Source organism: Mus pahari, chromosome 1, assembly GCF_900095145.1.
Source record: "Mus pahari chromosome 1, PAHARI_EIJ_v1.1, whole genome shotgun sequence".
Taxonomy (NCBI): Eukaryota; Metazoa; Chordata; class Mammalia; order Rodentia; family Muridae; genus Mus; species Mus pahari.
Genome location: NC_034590.1, coordinates 60858768 through 60880579, shown reverse-complemented (window position 1 = coordinate 60880579; position 21812 = coordinate 60858768). Strand labels below are relative to the sequence as shown.

Below are 21812 nucleotides of genomic sequence, written 5' to 3'. Positions count from 1 at the left end.
AAAAAAAAAAAAAAGAAAGTGATCTGTAAGTAGAAGCCAAACACTTTGAGGGCCTAGAGAGAAGAAATATTATCCTGTTATCTCATGGAGATACATGTCCTGAGCTTACTCATGAGGAAGTCAACACGGGAATTTAGCAAATGTAAAGTCATTGCTAACAGCACACGGATGAAGCTGTGCACAAAGTGGAAAGATGAAGGGAGGCTCAGAGTGGGAAGAGAAAGTCCATTTTCCATCCCAAGACCCTAGGGAGAATGGCTCAGGTACTGGCCTTGGTGACAGCATTCTACTTGGCCTTTCCTCTCTGTTCCTCTCTAGGAAACTGGGAGATGCTGCCCTTTCTGCTCCTGGTTACTGAATGAACAATTCAGCTGGTCATCGGTGGTTCTCTTTCAGATTGTGGGTGTGTTGGGGGCCATTGTCTGCTACTCAGGGACAGACTGGTTTCCATGCAGGACCTTTGTTTACAAATATGAATAATAACAGAGCTTTGAGAAAAGGATGAGCATTTACTGCAATTCAGAGCTGAGCCGGGAGACTGCTGTTAGGAAGCAGGTGGCACGTGTGGTACGTGTTTAGCTGCTTAGAACCCATCCAATTGTTCTCCAGAAATTCCAGTTCTTTTGCAGCTTTGGTACTGAGTCAGGACAGCTGCCAACTCCAGCTGCTGCCTCAAACTGAGAAGATTCCTTAAAGAATGAACTGGGGAAGAGAGTTTAAATAATTTGTCCTGGTGATTCTGCTAATAAATTATGGAGTGAGAATTCTAAAGCAGGTTGCCCTCTTTTGAACTGCAATGGATTGGCATTAACATACAGGGATGGATTACACTTTTGTTGTGAGTCCAGGAGAGTTTTTGTGTCAAATAAGCAGTCTGGATACCTGTTTCCATTCTATCTGGGCTGTCAGTAGGATGACTATATAGTAAGGGATGCCAAATGAAAAGCATTCATCTCCAAGAAATCTAGGTCTCCCATTGGTCTCCAGGGTTGGTGCTCTTACCACGGACCTTTGCTTTTTTTGTCTTGTCTTTCTGCTTCTTAACAATGGTCATTGTCTTGGTTGGATTTTACCTCCAGGTAAGAGCAGGCATTAACTTTGTTCTTTTGAAGGATGGAGAAATAGAGGCTTTGAGGTGAGATGACTCATTCAATATCACAGAGCTAGGAAGAGCCCATTTCTCTCCCTCTCTCTGGGAGTGTCCTCGCCTTTGCAAGGCTGTGGTGGTGGATTGATCGTCTGTGAGAGATGGAGCACCTCTTTCTTCTTTCCCATGCTCCCTACTCAGGAAATGTTAGCATCTTCCCGTTGGTGGTGCTGTGGCCAAGGGGGAGGGGGACTTAGACCTAATGCACAGGTCTTACTCTCTGGGGCTCTTTAAAGTAATAATCTTTTGTAGTCACAAGATGTTCTTGTAGTGGCTTAAGAGCAAATTCCTTTGAGGGTGTTTGTTTGCTTGTTTTATTTTTGTTTCTTTTGGCTCCTTCCTCCCTCCCTCCCTCCCTTCTCTCTCCTCTCCTCCTCTCCTCTCCTCTCCTCTCCTCTCCTCTCCTCTCCTCTCCTCTCTCTCTCTCTCTCTCTCTCTCTCTCTCTCTCTCTCTCTCTTTCTTTTTCTTCTTACAACACAAACTCAGAAACATCTTAATGACATGGAATATATGGAAAATTTGAACAAAGTAGAGTGGCAAATCAGGCCACCCCAGGCCAGCCATTGTTGACATTTTCTGTGTTTTCCTGTAGTCATGTTCGGACAATGGCTGTGTTGTTAGTTGTGATGAAAAGGAATGCATCATTGTATTTTTCCTCTCAACTGAATAGTGTCCATATTGTGACCCACCTTTGTAAATGTCTTTTTAAGATGCTGATAATACATCATTTTGCAAATGTACTATAATTTACTTAACTGCGTCCCTGTTGTGAGGCCCTTGTGCGATTTTTAAGTGTTTTATTATCATAAACAGCAGTCATGTCCCCCTGAATAAGCCCTTTGTGATATTTAAGCTTACTTCTTTTAGAACGATTTTCAACAAGAAAATACTGGAACTTCTTTTTACTTAAAACGTTATTTCATTAGGAATTTAGTGCCGACACCAACTGTCAAGCTGCTATTAGCCTTACAGAAATATGCAAGTCATCTTGGGGTTTTCATTAAATTAGTGTCTTAAAATAAAATTTTAGAAAGTCATACTGAGGTTCTATTTCATACCTGATATGAAATAGAACCTGAAACAGAACAACAAATAGAAATGTATGACATAAGCATGTCTAAAAATGCTAGCAATAGTACCAGAAAGTGCTAGAACAAAAGTCACAAGTCAGGCATGTGAAGGTGTATGTCTACAGTCCCAGCACTTGGGAAGCTGAGACAGAATGGCTTTCCAGGCTATCCTGGGCTACACAGTGGAAACCTGTTCCTCAAATAGCTCAGTCCAATTATGAGGAAAATAATATGAGTAAACACAGTGGTGGACATTCTACAGGGTGTTTGGGCAGTAGGGCCTCACACCTGTGAAGGATAAGAAAACACTAAGGTACCATCACAAATATCACAGTAAAACTCATTTTGCTCTTCTGCATGGAGTCCTGGAACAGAAAAATAGTGGCAAATGATTGAAATCCAACTAAAGACTGGATTTTATTCAATAGTAACAGGGCAACATCACTTTCTTACAATAGTTTCAACAAGTATACCAGGGAAGTGTTAACGTCCTAAGGATGAGGGGTGAGCTCTCTGTACTATGTGGGCAAGTTCTCTGTAAATCTAAAATACTCCGAATTTTTTAAAAGATGAAGAACAAGAACTCCGTAGTCTGGTTTGATTTGGAGTCCTGAAGCTGGCATTTTCTATGGTTGACTGGCCTTGGACAACTCTTTCTTTGAGTTTCAGTTCAGCTATTATATTCAAAGGGAATAATTTCCATTATAACAGTAATGTTGTGACTATAATTAGTGTTATAGCAGTCACAAATAAGCATTCATTTGTTTAGTGTGAGAGTGCCTCTTTCCAGTTCTTAGTTTCTTTTTGGTAACTAAGAATTTATGAAATAGAAATGCAGGATTATGTAAAAAGTAGAACAATTAAAAAGCCTTGTTACAATTCTGGAATCAACATAAAGAATCTATTAGTAGAATCTGGAAATGGAAACTGATGTGGGATTTGGGGGTCATTACTTTCATTTTTCTATGCAGTTGTTGGGTCTTTTCCCAAAAGTAGGTATAGCAAGAACATACAAGATTCTGAAGAGACCCCCAAATTCTAGCCCCAGCTGCCCAAGCACACAACTTACAAATGTCCATTTAAGACATGGAAATTCTTTCCTTTGGGTTGCTCAGAACAAACAATCTGGCAAAGCACTGAAAATGGTCTGTGCTTGGCCTCTATCCAAAGGCAAATTATTTTAGTATGAAAGTCTAAGGAAAATAATTTAACCACAAGCTATGTGAGCAGGAAAGAAAATAACCAAAGAGTAAAGAAAACCCCACTCTGGCTCTTTTACATATACAGTTCCCCTTTCTGGGTGCTAAACTGCAGCACAGATCTGCAACCGGATCTCAAAGTTACACTCTAAATGACAAAGGCTTGATATTAAACTATAGTAGAAGCCTTTGAGTGGGTATAGGTGAAGCAAATTATTTAATATCACCAAACCTAGACGACAGGATATGTGTGACTTGGGGGAAAGTCTATTTTTTATTCACCATGGAGAAGACAATAACAGACCAAAGAAATGTTCTGTCCCAAGTTCAGCCTGGAGAACCAGTTGATTTACTGGCTTTGCTCACAAGAGCCCAGGTGACTTGGGTAGCCCAGAAAGCCCGTCCCTGCATCGGCTACCAATCATGACAGCTGCACTACTGGAGTTCCTTGTACATCCTTCGTGGAGCTACGCTACTGAAAAGTTTCCTTTCTCACAGCAGTGTATTGCTTATGTCACCTCTGAAAAGGGCCTTGTGAGTCTTCTGAGTTTCATAAGCTTCCCAGAGTGGTTTAATCTGTTGGAAACGGCTACAGGAGAGGACTTGAGTTCAGATCCACTTACAGGATATGACATCACAGACTGTGCAATACATATCAGATATCTCCAGATTCCTCGTTCTAAAAATTATACTACATAACAAGACCTTAAAGAGTTAGTACAAAGGTTAAATGAGGTAATATATGTGAAGACTGTTCCTGCAAAGTTCTCTTAAGGGAGGCAATGCAGATACACCAGGGACCGGGGAGATGGCTTGGCGGTTACAGGGGCCGGAGAGATGGCTCGGCAGTTAGGAGAATGCACAGTTGCTACAGGTATTGAGTTTAGTTCCCAGCACCCACATCAGGTAGTTCACAATCACTCCAATAAATCAAGTTCCAGGGGATCCATCACCCTCTTCTGGACTCCACATGCACCCGTGTTCTTGTAAAATCATTTATATAGAGACATTCATAATACACTATGCAGTTTTTCAAATTAAAAAACCCATAAAAATGAGTGAAGTTTAAGTCTGACTTGTCATTGACCCTGCTAAATACATGCCTTTGTCAAACAACTTGGAATCTTTTTTTTTTTCCCCACAGAAATAGCTATTCATATGAAAGTTTATAGAATAATATTGAACCTGCAGTCTGAGTTGTTATACCGAGCGATGAACATATGGCCTTGGTTAAGCTTCTTCTTGGCTGCAAGACTTGAGCTTGCTTTTCAGTGTGATCCACTCTGGAAGCAGAGAGAAGGAAGGGTGTGGACTGAGCATTGCACATTAATTAAGGACAGCAAATTCATCTTGTGGGTGTGAGCCTGGTTAGCTAATTAGTGTTCCTCCAGCTATGAGAACAAAAGGAGTCCATAGCAACAATTCAGTTACCCAGGGAATGAGGTTTTTCGTGAATCTAAAATTTCTGATATAATTAGATGGCTTTGACAGTGCAAAATTTGATATTTTGGGCTAAAAAATGAAAAATAAGAACACTTGGTTATCTGTTTCCTATGCCAGATTGCAAACATCTGTCTTATCTTCCCTTGAATCAATGGCCCTGAGCATATTAACTGGTGTTTACGAGCTGTTCAGTAAATGCTTTGTTAAAGTGAAGATTATGACTCATGTTCCTGACCTTAAGCAGAGGGGATAGATGTGATCAGCCTTATCATGAAGTGCAGTCATTACTGTAAGTATTATTCTAACCGTAATAACTGGGTATCGGTTCACGCCCGTGAAGTCTTCTGAGGCAATTTGCTCTTGTAAAAATGGTCTAAGATGTGACTTTAGGTTTAGTCTTCCGGCTTGCTTTTTAAGTTTTCTGTCCTATCTGTTATCAAAAAAAGGCATCAGCCATTTTGGCTAGCCATCCTGCAGAGGTTTGCTATTTTCTCACATGTTGTTCATTGTGACTTCAGACACTCAACTGGTTAAGATCCTATCTAAAAGCAAGGGCTTGCCTAAGCTTGGGTAAGTTTGGGTCTGCAGAGCTAGAATCTGCACTCAGATCATTAGGTTGCAAATGCAGTCCTTCTCTATAACACAATACACAGCACCAGAGAACGCGGATCACGATGATCACAGGAGTGATGGGTGCGTTAGGAAGGTGAGTTTGTTTCATTGTTGGTTTTCATTTGTGTGCCAATGCCCCTGCTTTTTCATTGATTTCCTCAAGGAGAGATGACAGGCAGAGCCTCTGGTAACCCTAACTCTAACCCCAATCCTGAGGTCGCTTCAGCTTCTTGTTTATCTTAATATAATACATCTTTTCCTGTTCAAAAGTTTAAAAATTCCAGCTAAATCTCCCAACCTCTGCACCCCACAACTTCGGCCCAAGTGTTTTTAGCAGACTGGCTTCACCTGACCCTTAGCCTCTTGTCTCAGAGCATTTCCCCATCAGAATGTGAGATTTCTCAGGCTAGTGACTGGTTAGAAAACACAGCTCTGTCCAAACTCCTGGAGAGACAGCTTCCTACCAAACAAGGCCTGGGGTGGGACCCAGGGGTCTGTTGATGTCAGGGGATTCTTCCAGACTTTTCAGTGAAGTGTCCAGACCATAATGTTTCTGTCTTGAGTTCAGATCAGAAATTAAAACAACAACAACAACAACAACAACAAAACAAACAAAAAACCCCAAACCTGCATTGATTTTTACTATCTTCAAATTTCTCCACGAAATTTGGGAAATTCTTGGCCTATCTGATATATTCATTGTCCATCTTGATACAACCTTCTATGTAGTTAATAAAAAGAAAAAACATCACTCTGAGGAATCCTACCCAGGCTTAAAGTCAATGGAAAGGAAAGATGTTTTTATTGGCACAGAGTTTGTGACACTTATGAACAATGAAGGTTAATTGCACTGTTTCGGAAGAAAATAAAACAAGTCAGAAAACTGACTTGGTGCTCTTAGTCTTAGCCAACTTGTGAGCGGGATTCTCAGGATTCTTTGTTCCTGACACTAGGCCTGAGAATTTCTCTTGAGTAATCAACAGGCCAGGACTGGTTTCATCACTTTAAAAGGAATTTGCTTATATTTTCTTTTGAAGTACTTTTTATTTTTTTATTTTTTTTTTTGCAACAGGGTCTCTCTGGGATAATCCAGGGGCTAAAATTTTCTGTGATTCTCCCAATACAGCCCCACAAATATTGGGATTACAGTGTGTGCCACTATCCTCGATTCCTTGAAGTATTCTTAAACTTAGGTTCATCCCTTCTCCTTCTCTATCCTCTTTCCTCTCTCCCCTTACTCTCTCTCTTCTTCCCTTCTTTCATAACAAGTCCCAAAGTTTGCACTTGTTTCTTTGAGTAGGATTGTATCTGAACTCCAGTTGACCTAAAACTCAAGATTAGGGTAAAATTAGTGTCTAACCTAAGGTTTTCTAGACAAGCAACACACAAATTATAACCATAATTTAGATCAGAAAAATGGATATGGTGGAGAGCTCAGAAGGAGATTTGAATTAAAGCAGCATAAAAAAATATTTATTGGGTAAATCAATTATATATATTCAATACACAGGTTGGTTTCAAAACTCATGACTCTCCTGCCTCAGCCTCTAAATTGACTACAGTTGTATAGCACCTCACCCGGCTCTTTGAGTGGACTTTTATATAAGAACAACAATGAATATTTGAAACAAAAAGTGAAATTTTTCTTTTCTCATTGAAAGTTTTATATTTTTTAAATTTATAGAAACTTTTTTGGAGAATGTAGGCTAGAGATGCTAAAATTTTGATTGGGAATCAGTTTCAAAAATTGTTAGTGAATGCCTGTAGTGCTATATTACATATTAAATGGAATCATTCAAGCTCAAGAAGGCATTGATTGATTAATGATGCCTGTACGGTCAGAGTATGGTAGGGAGCTGGAGGACTTGTGGAAGGATGTGTGATAAAGAACCTGTTCCAGGCATTTATTGTTTATTTCTCCTTTTGAAACTACAACTTAAGGAAGGAAAGCAGAGAAGTTAAGGTCAGCTAATATTCATGCAAACATTTGCAACACAGAAGTATAGTATAGTATCAATGGGAGTCACTAAGAAATACAATACATACTTGCTGCCACAGTAGATGGAGAAGTAGAGTTACCATAGTAGAAAGAATGAAGAACCAAAACACCATATTGACGACATCTTCGAAGCCATAGGGCACATAAAATACAAGGCTGTTTGCCACATAATCACTGTGCTCAGAGATGAGAATTCTGTCTGTTGCAGTATGGGTCTTTTCAGAGACTCGAGTGATTTCTCATTCAGTTAAGGGCGAGACCTTTCTCATACATAGCGTTAGCTACCTACAATCCCAACATTTGAGAGACCCAGGAAGGAGGATGACTATCAGTTCTAGGCCAGGTTGGGATACACAAAAAGATGTCTCAAAAGTGCAATCAAACAGACCTCCAAAAAAATTATCAAGAGCTCAAAGGACCCATAGACCACAGTCAAAAATGCACGAGCTAGCTTCAGGATGCAGCCCAGCATGGCCTCAAGTCACTAAGAAGCCCATCCTTGCTTCAATCTTATGATCCTCTTGCTTGGGCTCCCTGAGCAGTGATTGCATGTGTGTGGCACACTATCGGACTGAAAGTGGAACTCTAACATGAACCTGTATGGGAGCTGTGGAGAAGTCCCACAAGTAGAAGTTGGCTTATTAACAAAACGATGCTGGAGGAAGCTGAGGGCTTCCAGAGTTCAGTCGGAGTATTTCCTTGGGCCTTTCTGAAAATGACTATCTCGTCTTGTCACGCACCTCTATAATCTCTTCCTTTTTGTTTGTCTTGAAACGAAACTTGGTTTTATTATAACTAGAGGAATTAGGGCTTGCTTTCATGTGCAGTGCCTGTGAAATTGTAGATTCTCTGCTAGTTCTCTCTAAGCGAATCCACAGAACCCAGTAAAAACAATGTTTACTTCACAAACAGCTTTGAGACCTCCTCTATTTCTCCCCTCTGATTTACCCAGGTTGCTGATGTTGCTATTGTTCAGAGGAACACGAGGTAGGAAAGTTAGATTGGTACACTGACTAAATTGATTTTATTAGTAGCCTTGAGCTTTCAGAGTGAATGTGCTTGTCTTTTCCACACTTCTGCCTTCTCAGATAGCCATCGGATGCTTTTGAATGAACTTCTACTGGCACCAGTGGAAAAGGATGGGGAACAGTGGGGTACTCTGAAGACCAGATCTTGGAGTGCTTCATGACCCTGTTGTGGGACAGTAGCTTCACTCCAAGGGAAACCAGGTTGCACGAGACCTGTGTAGCTCAGCTCGTGTCTGACCTTTGTGGCAGAGGGATGAGTCAGAAGAGAGAAATGATGTAGGAAGGAACAATCACGTTGTCCTGGGGTGAGGGAGTACCATTTAGCTATGTCCAAATTTGTCAGAAGGAATATTTGCTTTCCTTGAGATTTTAAATAAATTTTGTTTTAGTATTCTCATTGAAAAATATATAAATGCTTGAATAGAATATGATGTAAAAATCCCAAGAATCCCCAATCCAAGTTCAAAATCCTCATCAGACACTAGCAGCAGCCAGCATAACATATGTAGGAAAATCTTTTTCAGAGATTGACTCCCTCAGTTTGGTGACAACTGCTGTCGTGATTTTTTTTCCTTTTTTCTTTTTTTTTCCTTCTTTTTGTTGCAGCACAGCTACCTAATAAGAAGTATAGCTGATCACATGCTCCAGATAGCTGTAAGGGCAGACAAAACATATCATTTGTTCAAAATGCAGGAAATAGCTTGCCATCCGGAAGCTCATTGTCACCAGCCAGCTGAGAGCTCTACCTTGCCAGCTCATGACTGGGGAGAATAGGGCCCTTGAGGCCAGACAGAGTGTGAATCTCTACTCCGATTAATAACTGCTGCCTTAGCTTTCCTATGACACAGATTTCTCTTCCATTCATTGAGTCACTCAACAAGCACTTACGAAGAGCTTCCTATTTGGCAGACCTTGTGGCAGACTGAAGGGATCCTTTGGTTGGCAGAAAAGGCTTGAAGCCAGTCTAACAAGAGGTCAAGAGAGACACTGGGTAAGACTTACAAGGGAAACTGAGAGCTGAAGGCACCGTAGTGTCCTCTTAAGAACACAGACCTGGACTAAGAGTGTCTGTGTTCCATGTCTGTTATGTTCTCTAGCTGAGCGTTTCGTTGAGTAAATGACCTCACTTATCTCAGTGTTAACTTCATCCCTTGCAAAGTAAGACTAAGGTGTCACTCTCCACTGCTTTTTTGTGAAGACTGAACATTGAAAATTGTGCCAAGGTGCTCTGGGATGTGGTTCTTACTCATACTTCACTAAATACAGCTAACAAAATGGAGAAACAATGTACCGTCCAATAAAGGTTGGATGGAGGGCACTGGTGACATCATGGCAAACCTACTTTTACTAGTATTTAGATCACACCCCTTTTGTCACAAACCAACTTCTCTACTGTCGGGTCAGGCGGTGGCTCAGGGCTAGGAACCTGCAAACCAAAGACCTGCTTTGCAAACTGCTTCCCTGTTCAGCGCTGTTGAGATGGAACAACAGAGGGAGACCAGAGGTAGAAGTGACTTGTTTCTTCTACTTCCTGAGTGGTTTCTGGGACCAAACCTGGGCAGGGTCCTTCACCAGGTAAACCAGTATCACCAGCAGCAGATACATCCTGTGGAAGCATTTCGGGAGGGTGCACAATTTTCTCACTGCTTACAAATCCAGTTCCATCACACCCTGCCCCAGAGATGCCTGCACCCGGCAGCTGAGCTCCCTTTGCAGAGGTCCAGGCCCCTTCTCTAGCTTTCTACATTTTAATAATTCTAAGTCTTACTAGAAATGGCAGCTGCTTCCTACACTTGCCACCTCATGAAACTTTAGAGTGGGGTCATTGAGCTTTTCATTTGAAGGAGCAGAGAATAAATACTTCAGACTCTGTGGGACACATGCTATCATTGTTGCTCGTTTATCTGACAATGTTAATTGAGGTTACAAAAAAAAAAAAAAAACATAAAAACATTCTTAACTCACTGGTCAAACAAAAACAGGCCATGAACTGGATTTGGTCTGCAGGTTACACTTTGTCAATCTCAGCTTGAAGTTTGCCTTTCTCTTTTATGTTACCGGGTTAAGCAGCTTTTAAAATAATTTAAAATCTATCAAATAATTTAATATTGGCAGTGGCTCATGCCTTTAATCCTAGCACTTGGGAGGCAGAGGCAGGCTGATCTCTAAGTTTGAGGCCAGCCTGGTCTATAGAGTGAGTTCTAGGACATCCAAGGTTACACAGAGAAACTCTGTCCAAAAAAAAATTATTAGACAATTTAAATAATTAAACACATATTTAATAAGTCATCATACTATCTTCATCACGGCTGTTCAAATGGTGATGTGGTGACTTCTGTCTCTTTCCTAGTCCCTGATAGAAGTTATGGAGAATGGAAGGACAATAAGGAACTAAGTGGGCAGAGGGTTGCTGCAGGGCTCAAAGGGAGGTGGGAGAAGGATGCTCCAGAGAAGGACAAAGATATAGAAGCATCACTAGCAAAATGTAGCGAGGGTCACTGTACAACTGCCACATCAGAGAAGGAAGAACTAGAGAGCCCATGGAAGACCTCGGAGGCCAAGTTGGGGAATGAGCTTTCTACTTTTCAAGTCAGATGGAGCGCAGGCTCATGCCTGGGTTTTGAAAATGTCTTCATGGGTAAAATTCAGTGTGGCACAGACTGAGCGCACTGATGTTTATAAAATGGCTTACAAAAGCCCAACACATTCTCAGCAAATCTCAGTTCCCCACTTGTATTCCCCCTGAGTAACTGTGGCTCTGAGGCCTGTGCCACCAGATCTGCTCGGCTTCGATGGGGTTCAAGGTTAGAAGGACGCCTTCTTCAAACAGTGAACAATCTCTCCGCCAGTATGCAAATCAATATTAAGCATAATTCTTTTGTTCTTGCATTGCCCAACCACAAATATAATTTTTCAACCAGACTCAGAGTGAAATGACCAAGGTTCTGAGAATTATGTTCATGGCCACTTGGCAAACATGTCCTTGGCAGTTTTTCTGCTGACTCGTGAAGGATTTAGTATCAACCCCCAAATCACATCCCTTAGGACTCAGCCAATGTCCTAAGGTCTCCTCTGCCAGGAAGATTGAATGCTTAGCAGAAGCTTGGGTACCTGGAGCAAAGAAATAGCTCACAAGCTGAACCTGTTCAGAGGGCTACAGACTCAGCAAGTTTTCGTAGTGGCCTCAGTTGCATTGCACAAAAGCATAGTCTTAATTTTAAAGGGGGAGAAAATAGTTTCTGGAGTGGAAAAAAAAAAGGGAAAAACCACTTTCTCAGGAATGTTTGTGCCCAGCGACCATTTGCTAAACCCCGTGCTGTGTAGTCTGGGGGAGAGTGAAGAAAAGACTAACTTATGCCCTCTTTCCTGGAGTATACAGTTTAATAGGGAAGACGACAGACATATTTGGGTGCCAGAATCTCACTCTGAAAGAGGTTAGACTCTAGTAGGAGAGTTGAGATGTAAGAACACAAAGAATTCCCATGCCAGTATATAAGAATGGCCACCTTTTCGCTCCCACAACCATCACCATGGGCAGTAGGTATGACCAGCTGCTCTCCAGCCTTACAGAGCTACCTACTCCTGTCACCAGCATCCTTCTCATATTGTACAGAAACTTCTGGGATCTGCTCCTGAGGCAGCAGATGTTTAAGTGGACCCGGGCCCAGAAACTAAGATATGTTGTCCTAAGCAGTGGTTCTTAATTCTTCAGTTCTGGCTATACATTTGAACTACTTGGCAAGCTTGAATTCTGATGCTCAGGCCATGGTCAGATCAACAATCAGAATCTCTAGAGTGAGCACTAAAAGTAGTAGTTTTAAAAAAATCCTGGTGAGAATTTTAGAGATCATCCAAGCTAAGTTTAGGTGGAGAGCCATTTTTTTTAAAGTGAGTCCACCCTGATCTTGCAGAGTATTTGGTAAGGCACTCTCTCTTCCCATCTTTCAATAGGGACGGGTTTTAATTTGGCAGTCCTCCTATTCTGGTCTTCTGAGTATGAGGACTACACATGTGTGTTACCATTAGAATTATAGGTGCATGTCATCAGGATTACAGGTGTGTGCTACATCAGAACAGTAGGTGTTTGGTACCAATAGGAATAAAGCTACCATTCTAGGTTCAGGGCCTTTGTGCAGTCTTTCTTGGAAGCTCTTCATGTTTCTGTGCTCCATCATCTGTCCAGGAACTACATTCTAGTTTAGGAACTGGTTGAAGCAATAAAGTCAGGAAATGGATATGCAGACTTACTCGGACCTCTCCAATGTATGGGACATGACTGAATTCTGCAGCCTCTGTGCCTTAGTTTCATTCTCCTACTATCAGGGAAGTATAAACTGACACAGAAAGAAGCTTCTAGATCTTGTTCTCTTTTCAGTTGGCGAGCAGGGGCTGATGGTGCCGGTTTTCGTTTCTGTCTGATAATCAAGTGAGCCTCACTAATGAGTTGTCTTTGTGGAAAGAAAAGCTAGCCTGGAAACTGGAGCCCCACTCTTTCTCACCAGGTCATGAGAATGTCTAGCATCCCAAGTTTATTGAACTTGTATTCCTTTGCAATAATGCTGTGAGCAGCTGGGTTATTTATTCCCAGAGGCATGGCAGTGTCTGTAAGGGCTCCAAAACACATTTCAAGAGAAAGAGGCCAGACTTGGACTCATTTGTTTTCTTAAAGAAGCTTTTAAAAAAAAATTAAAAACACTGAAGCAGTCTTTCCAGGTCAAGAAAGGAGGCTGACTAAATATCAAGTTTTAGACCAGACCCTCTCATTTCCCATAAGGGTAGAGATGTCACATTCCTATTACCTTGAACTTTTCCTGGTTACATCTTTCATCATTTGAGGCATAGGAATGTATAAAGATAACCACTTAAGGCTTTACTTGATGATTGAAAAATACCAGCCATCTTAGTTTTTTTTTTTTTTCTGTGACAGAATTCTGGCCAAAAGCAATTTGGGGAAGAAAGGGTCTATTTGGCTTCCATGTTCCAATCATAGCCCTTTGTGAAGGGAAGTCAGGGCAGGAGCGGAAGCAGGGGCCATGGAGGAATACTGTTTACTGGCTTGCTAAACTTGCTTTCTTATATTACCCAAGATCCTTGCCTAGGGGTTCTACTGCTCACAGTGGGCTGGGCCATTCCACGTCAGTCATTAATCAAGAAAATGCCCCATTCATTTTTTTTATAGGCTGAAACTTTTTTTTTTTAATGATGGTTCTTAAAATGCTTTAACCTTCCTTTTAGTCCACCAACCACCAGAGGTATCGGAAAAGAATGAGTACAGGGGGCAGGAGGTGGGGAGTAGACTAGTTTAGAAAGGTTCTTTGGAGCCCCTGTCTGTATTCTCTGGAGATCTGCAGTTCAGTTCACAGCAGCAGCAGCTTGCTCAATCCACTTGCAAACATGTCACACACACACCAGCAGTCCAGTTTGGTAGAGTGGGGATAGCAGCAGTGGTGGCACTACCTAGCAGAGACAATTAGGCCTCAACCTTGGCACAAGTCAGCAAGAGGGACCAGGGGGGATACCAGGAGAAGTTCTCAGCTGTGCCTCTCTCAGGGGATCAAAGATCAATGAAGACATGAGACCAACAAGGGTTGTACAGCTAGCTCTATAAGCAAGCCTAGCTCAGCCTCTGCACTGTCCCTCGAGTCCTTATATGCCCTTCAGACATCATGTGTCTTCTACAGGTCTTGCCTCAGCACATGCATCTGTCTCAGCTGACTTCACTTTGCTGATCAGACCAAGACTATAGAAGTGGTAAGAAACTGCAGCACACCACCAGAAGTTTTTTGGTGTGTTTCTCTCTATGGAGTTCTGAAAAATGCACCTCAACTACACAATGTAAGGCAGGCCAACACATGTGTGTTGTTAGCAAAGAACCCTTCCTCACATGTCCTTTCATGTGCTTGCTTTAGCAGAACATCCTTTCTTCTGTGTCTGCTTCATCAAAATGTTCCTTCACAAGTCTGCCTTAGCCTTTCACCTGTGTTCACCTCAGGAAAACACTCCTTCATGTGTTTGCCCCAGCAAAACACCATCCAACACAACTGACTCTCCAAAGAACCCTTAAGCTTCCATTTCAATAGGCCAATGCAATGGAGCCAATTCCTCCGTTAAGAACCCCTCATTCCAACTAATTATGGGGTTTGTGTCAAGCCGACAGAAGTCAGTCAGTATCCTAGCCTTCTAATATAAGCACAGATAGTACTTAGTTATCTTCCAAACCTTCATATTCCAAAGGTGGCTTCCAGGGGTCAGGAGTGGCTTTAAAAACACAGGCTGGGGATCTTCAAGGTCATGATCCCAGCAGTCACTCTGACCTAAGGAGCCAATCTCAGAGCTTACTCAGCTGTCCGGGCTTCACCACCTACCCAGTCCCTCCAGCTGTCTCCTAACAAGTTTTGCCGGGTGAAAAGTCACGCCTCAAGTTGGATGTGAATAGCAATGAGGGTTCTATCTGTTAAGTTTTAATTCTGCTAAGCCAGAACCATGACACTGGGGTAATATAAAGCATTTAAGAAAGAACTGAGCCTGACAAGCTAAGTATGAAATGCTTAGCACTCCAGGACCAGACGAACCCCAGGGGATCTGCTGATGCGGGATTGTCACCCACACTAAAGACTGAAATTCTAGGAGGAGGCATTCACAGCCATTGTGTGCTTTATGGTATTATGTCTGGCCATGCCACTGGTGTGCCAGCAAAAGGCTGGAGCCTGCTCTATTCCCAGTAAAGGGGAAGAGCAGGTGGTGGGCACGTCGGAGACCAAAGCAGGGCAGCTTGGATGGTACCACATTGATTGGAGTGCTTTGGAAAGACAGCACTTTGAAGGCTGGGCCACCTACCAGTGAAATACATAGTGGCCTGTGAGGGACAGCTCTGTGGCTTTTGTTTTTATATTATTCTCTTCTTTCCCATAACATCATGATACATCTTACTGCTTCAATGGCAGATCACTGGAAATGTCTTGCTAGACCTTTCTGTCTTCTGAGGACAGAGCTTTTGTTTCTTTTTGTGTGGTGGTGATCAAACTCAGGGCTTCCGTGTGCTATAGCCCTACCTCAGAGAGAATCTCTCTCTCTCTCTCTCTCTCTCTCTCTCTCTCTCTCTCTCCATGCTCCATGGGTATGTATGTGTATTTTGTTTTGTCCATGTCTGTGTGCACCTACATGAGTGTGGGTGTGAGTATGTGTGTGTGTGTGTGTGTGTGTGTGTGTGCACTTTTGTGTGGAGACCAGAGGTAGATGGCAGGCACCTTCCATTATCAGCCTTCCCTTCTCTGTGAACCTGGAACTCATTGATTTAGGTAGACTGGCTGGCCAGTGAGCTCCAGGAACCTACCCCCCCCCCCAGCAGTGGTTATTGACATAAGCCATTGCACCTCGGTTTTTTTTTTTTTTTTTAATGCACTATTTTGGTACACTGCATACAAATTCTTCCAAAGCAGTGTAATTCTAGGCAAAAACCAAGCCTCCTGCAGTGTTTGCTTCAGACAAGTTCTAAATGCCAAGAGACCCCAACAGGATGAAGTACATTTCTAGAATCAGCCTGTGGCCCAGAGGAAACACACTCCTTGGCATCGTCTTTGAATACCCACCTCCAGCATTTCTCCTCAGAAACTGCTGCTTCATGAATAACCATGTTAATAGGCATGAGTCCCACTGCAGATTGAAACCAGGAGATTCAAGGGCTTTTGAAAATCTTGTTTCTTAGAGTCACATAGGTCACAGTCAATGGAAAACCATGCAGATATGGAAACAAGCTGAGATATTAGTCAGGGATGCTCAAGACATGCTGATAGGGGCCGCCTGGGACCTGGGGAAGAGTGAGCCGGAGCCTGCAGGGGGCTGCAAGTTGCTGTGGAAATTTCATTTCCTGTGCAGGCAGCAGGCAGGGTGGAAAGGCATGAACAGGACAGAAAGGCATGGATGAAGGACTGACCTAGTCAGCAGAGGACCCCAAGCTCTGACCCTTGAGGTTCTGGGCAATCAGATATAGCGAACAGTAGGGTTTTGTAGGAGGATGTAATATGTTAAATTGAAGGGTTGGGTTGAAGACAATCTTTTAAAAGGCAGCTTGAACACTGTGGTTCTGCTGCTCGATTTTTGGAGAACAAGCAATCTGCTAAAGGTCACAGCAGAACTTGGGTTTGAACACAGCGATTTCCAGTTCTAAAAGTTCAGCTTTTCAACCCCTCTGCTCACCTGCATTCGTCTCCTCCCCTCACGTCAACATCTTGGTGGCATGTAGCTCATTAAGGGAGACCAACAATTTAGGGCTCCAGTTGAAGGCTTTCCTATGCTAATGCTGTCCTGCTTCCAAATGGCCTTGTGTGACTAGTGAAACAAGATGAACGACTGTGACACAAGATGAACAACCAGAGTCACACTCACAACACTGCAGCCATAGACCACGAGGAGGGTTAATTCCTGAATCCAGTTGTAAATTCAAATCTTGGTAAACTTTTTAAAAACTTTAGCACCTTGTTCAGCCCACCAAATCAAAGGTGTCTCGTCTTCAGACAGGGGTTCTCAGCCTTCCTAATGATATGACCCTTTAATACAGCTCCTCGTGCTGGGTGAGCCCCAACTGTGAAATTATCTTCACTACTACTTCATAACTGTAACTTTGCTATCGTTATGAATTGCAGCATAAACATCTGTGTTTTCCAGTGGTCTTAGGAAATTTCTGCAAAAGGGTTATTGGACCTCCCCCCAAAGCAGTCGTGATACACAGGTGGAGGACCACTCTTTTTAGTTTCTCTGTTAACTCTGAACATCATGGCAAAATAGAGTCTGGGAGAGCTTTTGTGATAATCAATACTACCATTAATAACGGAAACTGTGCTTCGCACTGTGTGCCAGTGTTTTGTGAGACATCAAGGGGCTATTTCATCATCTCTTTATTACAGAACATTGAAGATGAAGAATGGAGGTCCAGAGGGGTTCGGTATCTTGTCCATAGCAACAAAGTGGCTGCTGTTCCTGCTCAGTCATGCTACTGACTCAGAAGCCATGGTTTGATGGACTGAGTAGCTTGAAAATCAATGTGTTTGGGAGATATGGGGAGAAAAGGCACCTGTGCTCTCATGGGACAGCATCACCACTTCAATCTCACAAATCGCTAGGGAAGTGATAGGAAACTAGCTAAGGCCAGAAGTAAGTGGAGGAGCTCAGAGGTCAGCTGGACTGCAGTGCGGAGCTGAGCAGTGCAGTCTTTGCTGTGTTCAATGCTGCAGCTTGCTTCCCTAGGCTTGTATCTGCCTAGTCCTTGTGGGCTGGGCATAGCAGGCAGCTCTATTGAAATGGTTTCCTGAAGAGCAAGGGGACTTGGGACTTAGTCCCTAGGGATCTACTTCTTCTGTACTTCAGTCAGTCTCCACATTTACAAATAACAAGTTTCCATAGGCTCCATCGCTAAGGTTGAGGCTCCTTCCAACACTGTATGTATCAATTCTCTAGCCACATACTGGAGAGCTGGCCAAATCTATGACAAGCTTCCACCCACCGGGATGAGGGCCTTGAAATATTCATAGAGCTGCCTCTGGGCCTTGGGTAGAGAAACTGGTTGATCCAGGTGACAAGCGAAGCATCCCTCAGGGTAACCTGTGGGTAAACCTCATGGCACTGCTTCTCCACAAAAGTGCAAAGCTCGGGTCATGGCTGGATTGACAGGAAACATGTGGGGAGGAAGAGTTTTCAGAATTCCTTCCCCTCAACCCTCCCATTCATGAGTCAGCCACCACAGCTAAGGCCACATTTGTCACTCTCTTCTGGCGCACCCCATAGCTCCAGATCCCGGAGACAGAGTCAGGATGCTGAGGGTTCCCACAGGAAAATGCTGTGTGTATCTGGTATGTGTTTTGGTGTTGACCACTAAGTCACCACCAACATGGCTGAGCATTTGGTTTCTTGGTTTCTGGCCACAGAAACTTCCCCCAAGAAGTTTAAAGCACTTTATCATCTCCATTCCTCTTACTGTGTCACAGAGGGATGGTACTAATGAAACACCGCAGCATCGGGTAGACATTTAATTACTTCCTATCTATCACACATTGATCTGAAAGTTTGGGGAGGATTCAGTTCATTTAATCCTTCTAAGGACTCTAGTATTGATCTTGTCTTGTAGGCCAGGAAACTGAGCATAGCATGCTTAAAGAATCTTCCCCAGCACTCACGGTTTGGGAAGGCAAATCCAGAATTCGAACCTATAGTAAGCCTACAGTAAGGCTTGTTGTAGGAACTCTGTCTAATAACATCTTCTATCACCTAATTAAAACACTAGAAGGTAACAGCATGGGGGAGGAATGTAGTAAGAGAAGTGAGAGGGTACAGACAGGCTGTTGAGGACGTTAAGATTTTAGGTGTGGTAGTGATGGAGACAGAGTTGACAGAGGTATCTAAGCTGCAGGTCAAGGTTATTCCTAAACCCAAGTGAATGTTCTTCCCAGGCGAGGGGTGAAATAGGACAGTGCTCAGGGGACCTAGGGGAAGAGAATTTGACTGTCTGATGCAATCACAAGGGTTTCATAAATCAGCAGTGTTTACCAGGGGCTGTAGAGCTTTCTGGGCACCAATGAAGATGAGGTGTAGTTCACTGGATCCTTTGGGGGGAAGGAGATTAAGCAAAAGCAAGAAGGCATAGAACCAGGGGTAAGGGGTTGTGCTTTCTTCAGATACAGGCAAGAGGAAACAATGAGAGAGCCAGGATGGAGAAATCTGATTAGAGAAGACTCGTGACAGCCTAGGTTCTATTTATTAAAGCAAGCAGTTATCTGTGACTCTTCCAAAGAGCACGGCATTTAACAGAGCAAAGCTTTTGGAAGCTGGTTTCAGGGTAGGCCATGAGGGCTGCCTGATGTAGGAGTAGAGACGCAAGTGGCAGGGCAGTGAGTTGGTTTGGACTGACAGGCAGCTCCCAGACACACAGACTGCAATAGATGAACCCTGGGGGGCAGATTTGACAGGCTGTTGGGATAGAGCCCATGTGGGTGGAAAATCCAGGAGTCATGAGCAAGGCACCCATCCTGTTGTACCTTTAGACAATATAGAACTTTGGAGTTGTAACAGATCCCAGTGACTGTGGGCTTCACACAGGCTGTTAGATCCCATTGCATGTCCACCATCTAGGCTGGGACATCTGGGCTTTATGCAGCTAAGTCATTAGCCTCCATTTGGTGGTATTGCTGAGAAGAGAGGAGGCCACTGGACTTCTGATGCTCATTGCCTTTGAAGTGTAGTCAGGAGGGAAGGAAGAGAACATCTTTCTCTGTTACTCCTGGCATAGTCTGTGAGCTCAGTCCCTATCTTCTGCTCCTAATACACTCTCTCCCTCATATCGATAGCCATCTTGGGCATGAAGAATAGAAAGAAGAAAGAGGAGGAAGAAAAAGAGTGGAGTAAAGAGACGGGAAATATGACAGAGCTGTGTGTTTCTACCTGCCCATGCAGAACGGAGGCTCTCATTCAAACCTTTTCCAGTGGAGACCTGGGATTATGGAGGCAAAGCCCATTGTTCACACCTTCCTGTCTGCCTATCAGGATGGTCTTCTCATTTCCCACCTGACATCAGCCTGAGCAGCTCCCGGTCCCCTAGGCTGTGTGCTAATATCCTGAGAACAGGGACTATGCCAGCTAATGGACAGATGCCACTGGGGACCACATCTTAAACCTGTGGCCTCTCTGCCTGATTAGTACACAAACCATAGGGCGATCTGTCTTACTTGGTGCTCCGCTTACCTGCCCCACAACAAAGTTGTAGGCTTTGGTTTAAAATAAACTTACTGTGCCTTCAAAAAAAAAAAAAATCTGACAAGCAAAGGATGTCTGGTAGTATTTTAGTCCTGTGCCCTTAGCATTGTCTACAGCACACAAAGTCTGCAGTTAGAGAGGATCACATTCCCACGCTGGAAAATGGTCCTGGGTTTTTGTTTGCTTCCTCTATTTTGTTTCTTATTCTGAAAAGAGAAAAAAAAATAAAGATAGCGACTGGTTTGTCTATTGTCTTCATGTTGGGGAACCTCTCCCAGGTTCCTTTGAACATAATACGCCTAGCTTACTATTGTAGAACAAGCTTAAACTATGGTTGTTGATAAGGAACAACAAAAGTTCATTTAGACAGAATTCTCCATTTGTTTTTACTTGCATTCGTGAGACAAAAACTATCAAATCCCCAGGAACCTCAAATGACCATTTATGAGGGGTGAGATAATATTGCCAGCTCTGGATGTCACTATGCACTGTTAAAAAAATTAGGAACTTCCCATGGAGTTTGGAGCTTTGTAGGTCACTTTCACATGGCACGAAAACTGTGAGGCCATGGTGACAGGCCCTACAGGCCACTGCTTACCTCCAGCCTTACTCCTCTGCCCTCTCCTCATTAACACAATGAAGACAACTATTGCCATGCTGAGAGATGTTTAAGGCTGGATATCTGTGGCTCTCTAATTCAGGTGCTGCAGCCAAACTCCTGATGTGACAGCATCTGGAAACAGGGATATAAAATAATGAGGCTACGATGAAGTCATGAAGGCAGGCTCTGCTATGGGATTTGTATCCTTGTGGTCTTGATGGCCTTGTGAGGACACAGTAAGAGGGATCTAGGAAAGAGGTCCTCACTCACACTCAGCCATGAGGATACCTTGATCTCCTGTACCAGTCTCCAGTATGGAAGTGTCTATTGCATTAAGCCACCATGGCTATGACTGGTACCCTATTACAGTAGCCCGGGTTGAGATAAAAGGTGTACAGACTGCAGAGAACCTGTGTGATTTGCCAAAACAAGTGAGTGATGAAATAACTCACTTCAGAAATAAGGACTTGTTTATAGAAGTTGAGGGATGATCATAGTCTGGCTAAATGGCAGAGCTAGGACTGGGATTCTGGTCTTTGGCTTAATCATCTCTCCCTGGAAGACTTCTGGGTCTGTCCTGCTTAAAATGGTCTTGTGTTTTGGGAATAATGAACACAAGCTGTCAGACATGGCTACTGAAGACCAGTTTGTAGCTTGTGAGGATTAAGAAAGGAATTGGGGCCCCTGTGGAATCTTAAGCATCCGAGGGTGGGAGGAACGGGTTCAGTGTCATGGTTGGGGCAGGGTTAAAGGTGCCTGGTCTGAAACTTACAGGGTTAAATTCTCTTTAATGCCTAGGAACATGTATTACTTCTCTGTGCCTCAGGGGAGTTTTTAACCTGTAGAGTGGGAGTAATTATTGTATATTTCCCTGGTGGATTTTATAGACTATAAAATAAGACCACAACCGGGAAGTGCTTTCAGGGCGCTGTGTGGTTTAGAGTGTAGTGGCTATTCCTGGTTGTCAACT

General features: G+C 43.1%; 1 protein-coding gene across 3 annotated transcripts in view; it reads right to left on the bottom strand.

The window, feature by feature from the left end:
- The window catches only part of Me3 (malic enzyme 3), a 183774-nt gene that overhangs the window by 141155 nt on the left and 20807 nt on the right, over positions 1 to 21812 (bottom strand). The gene's annotated exons all lie outside the window — the stretch shown is intronic.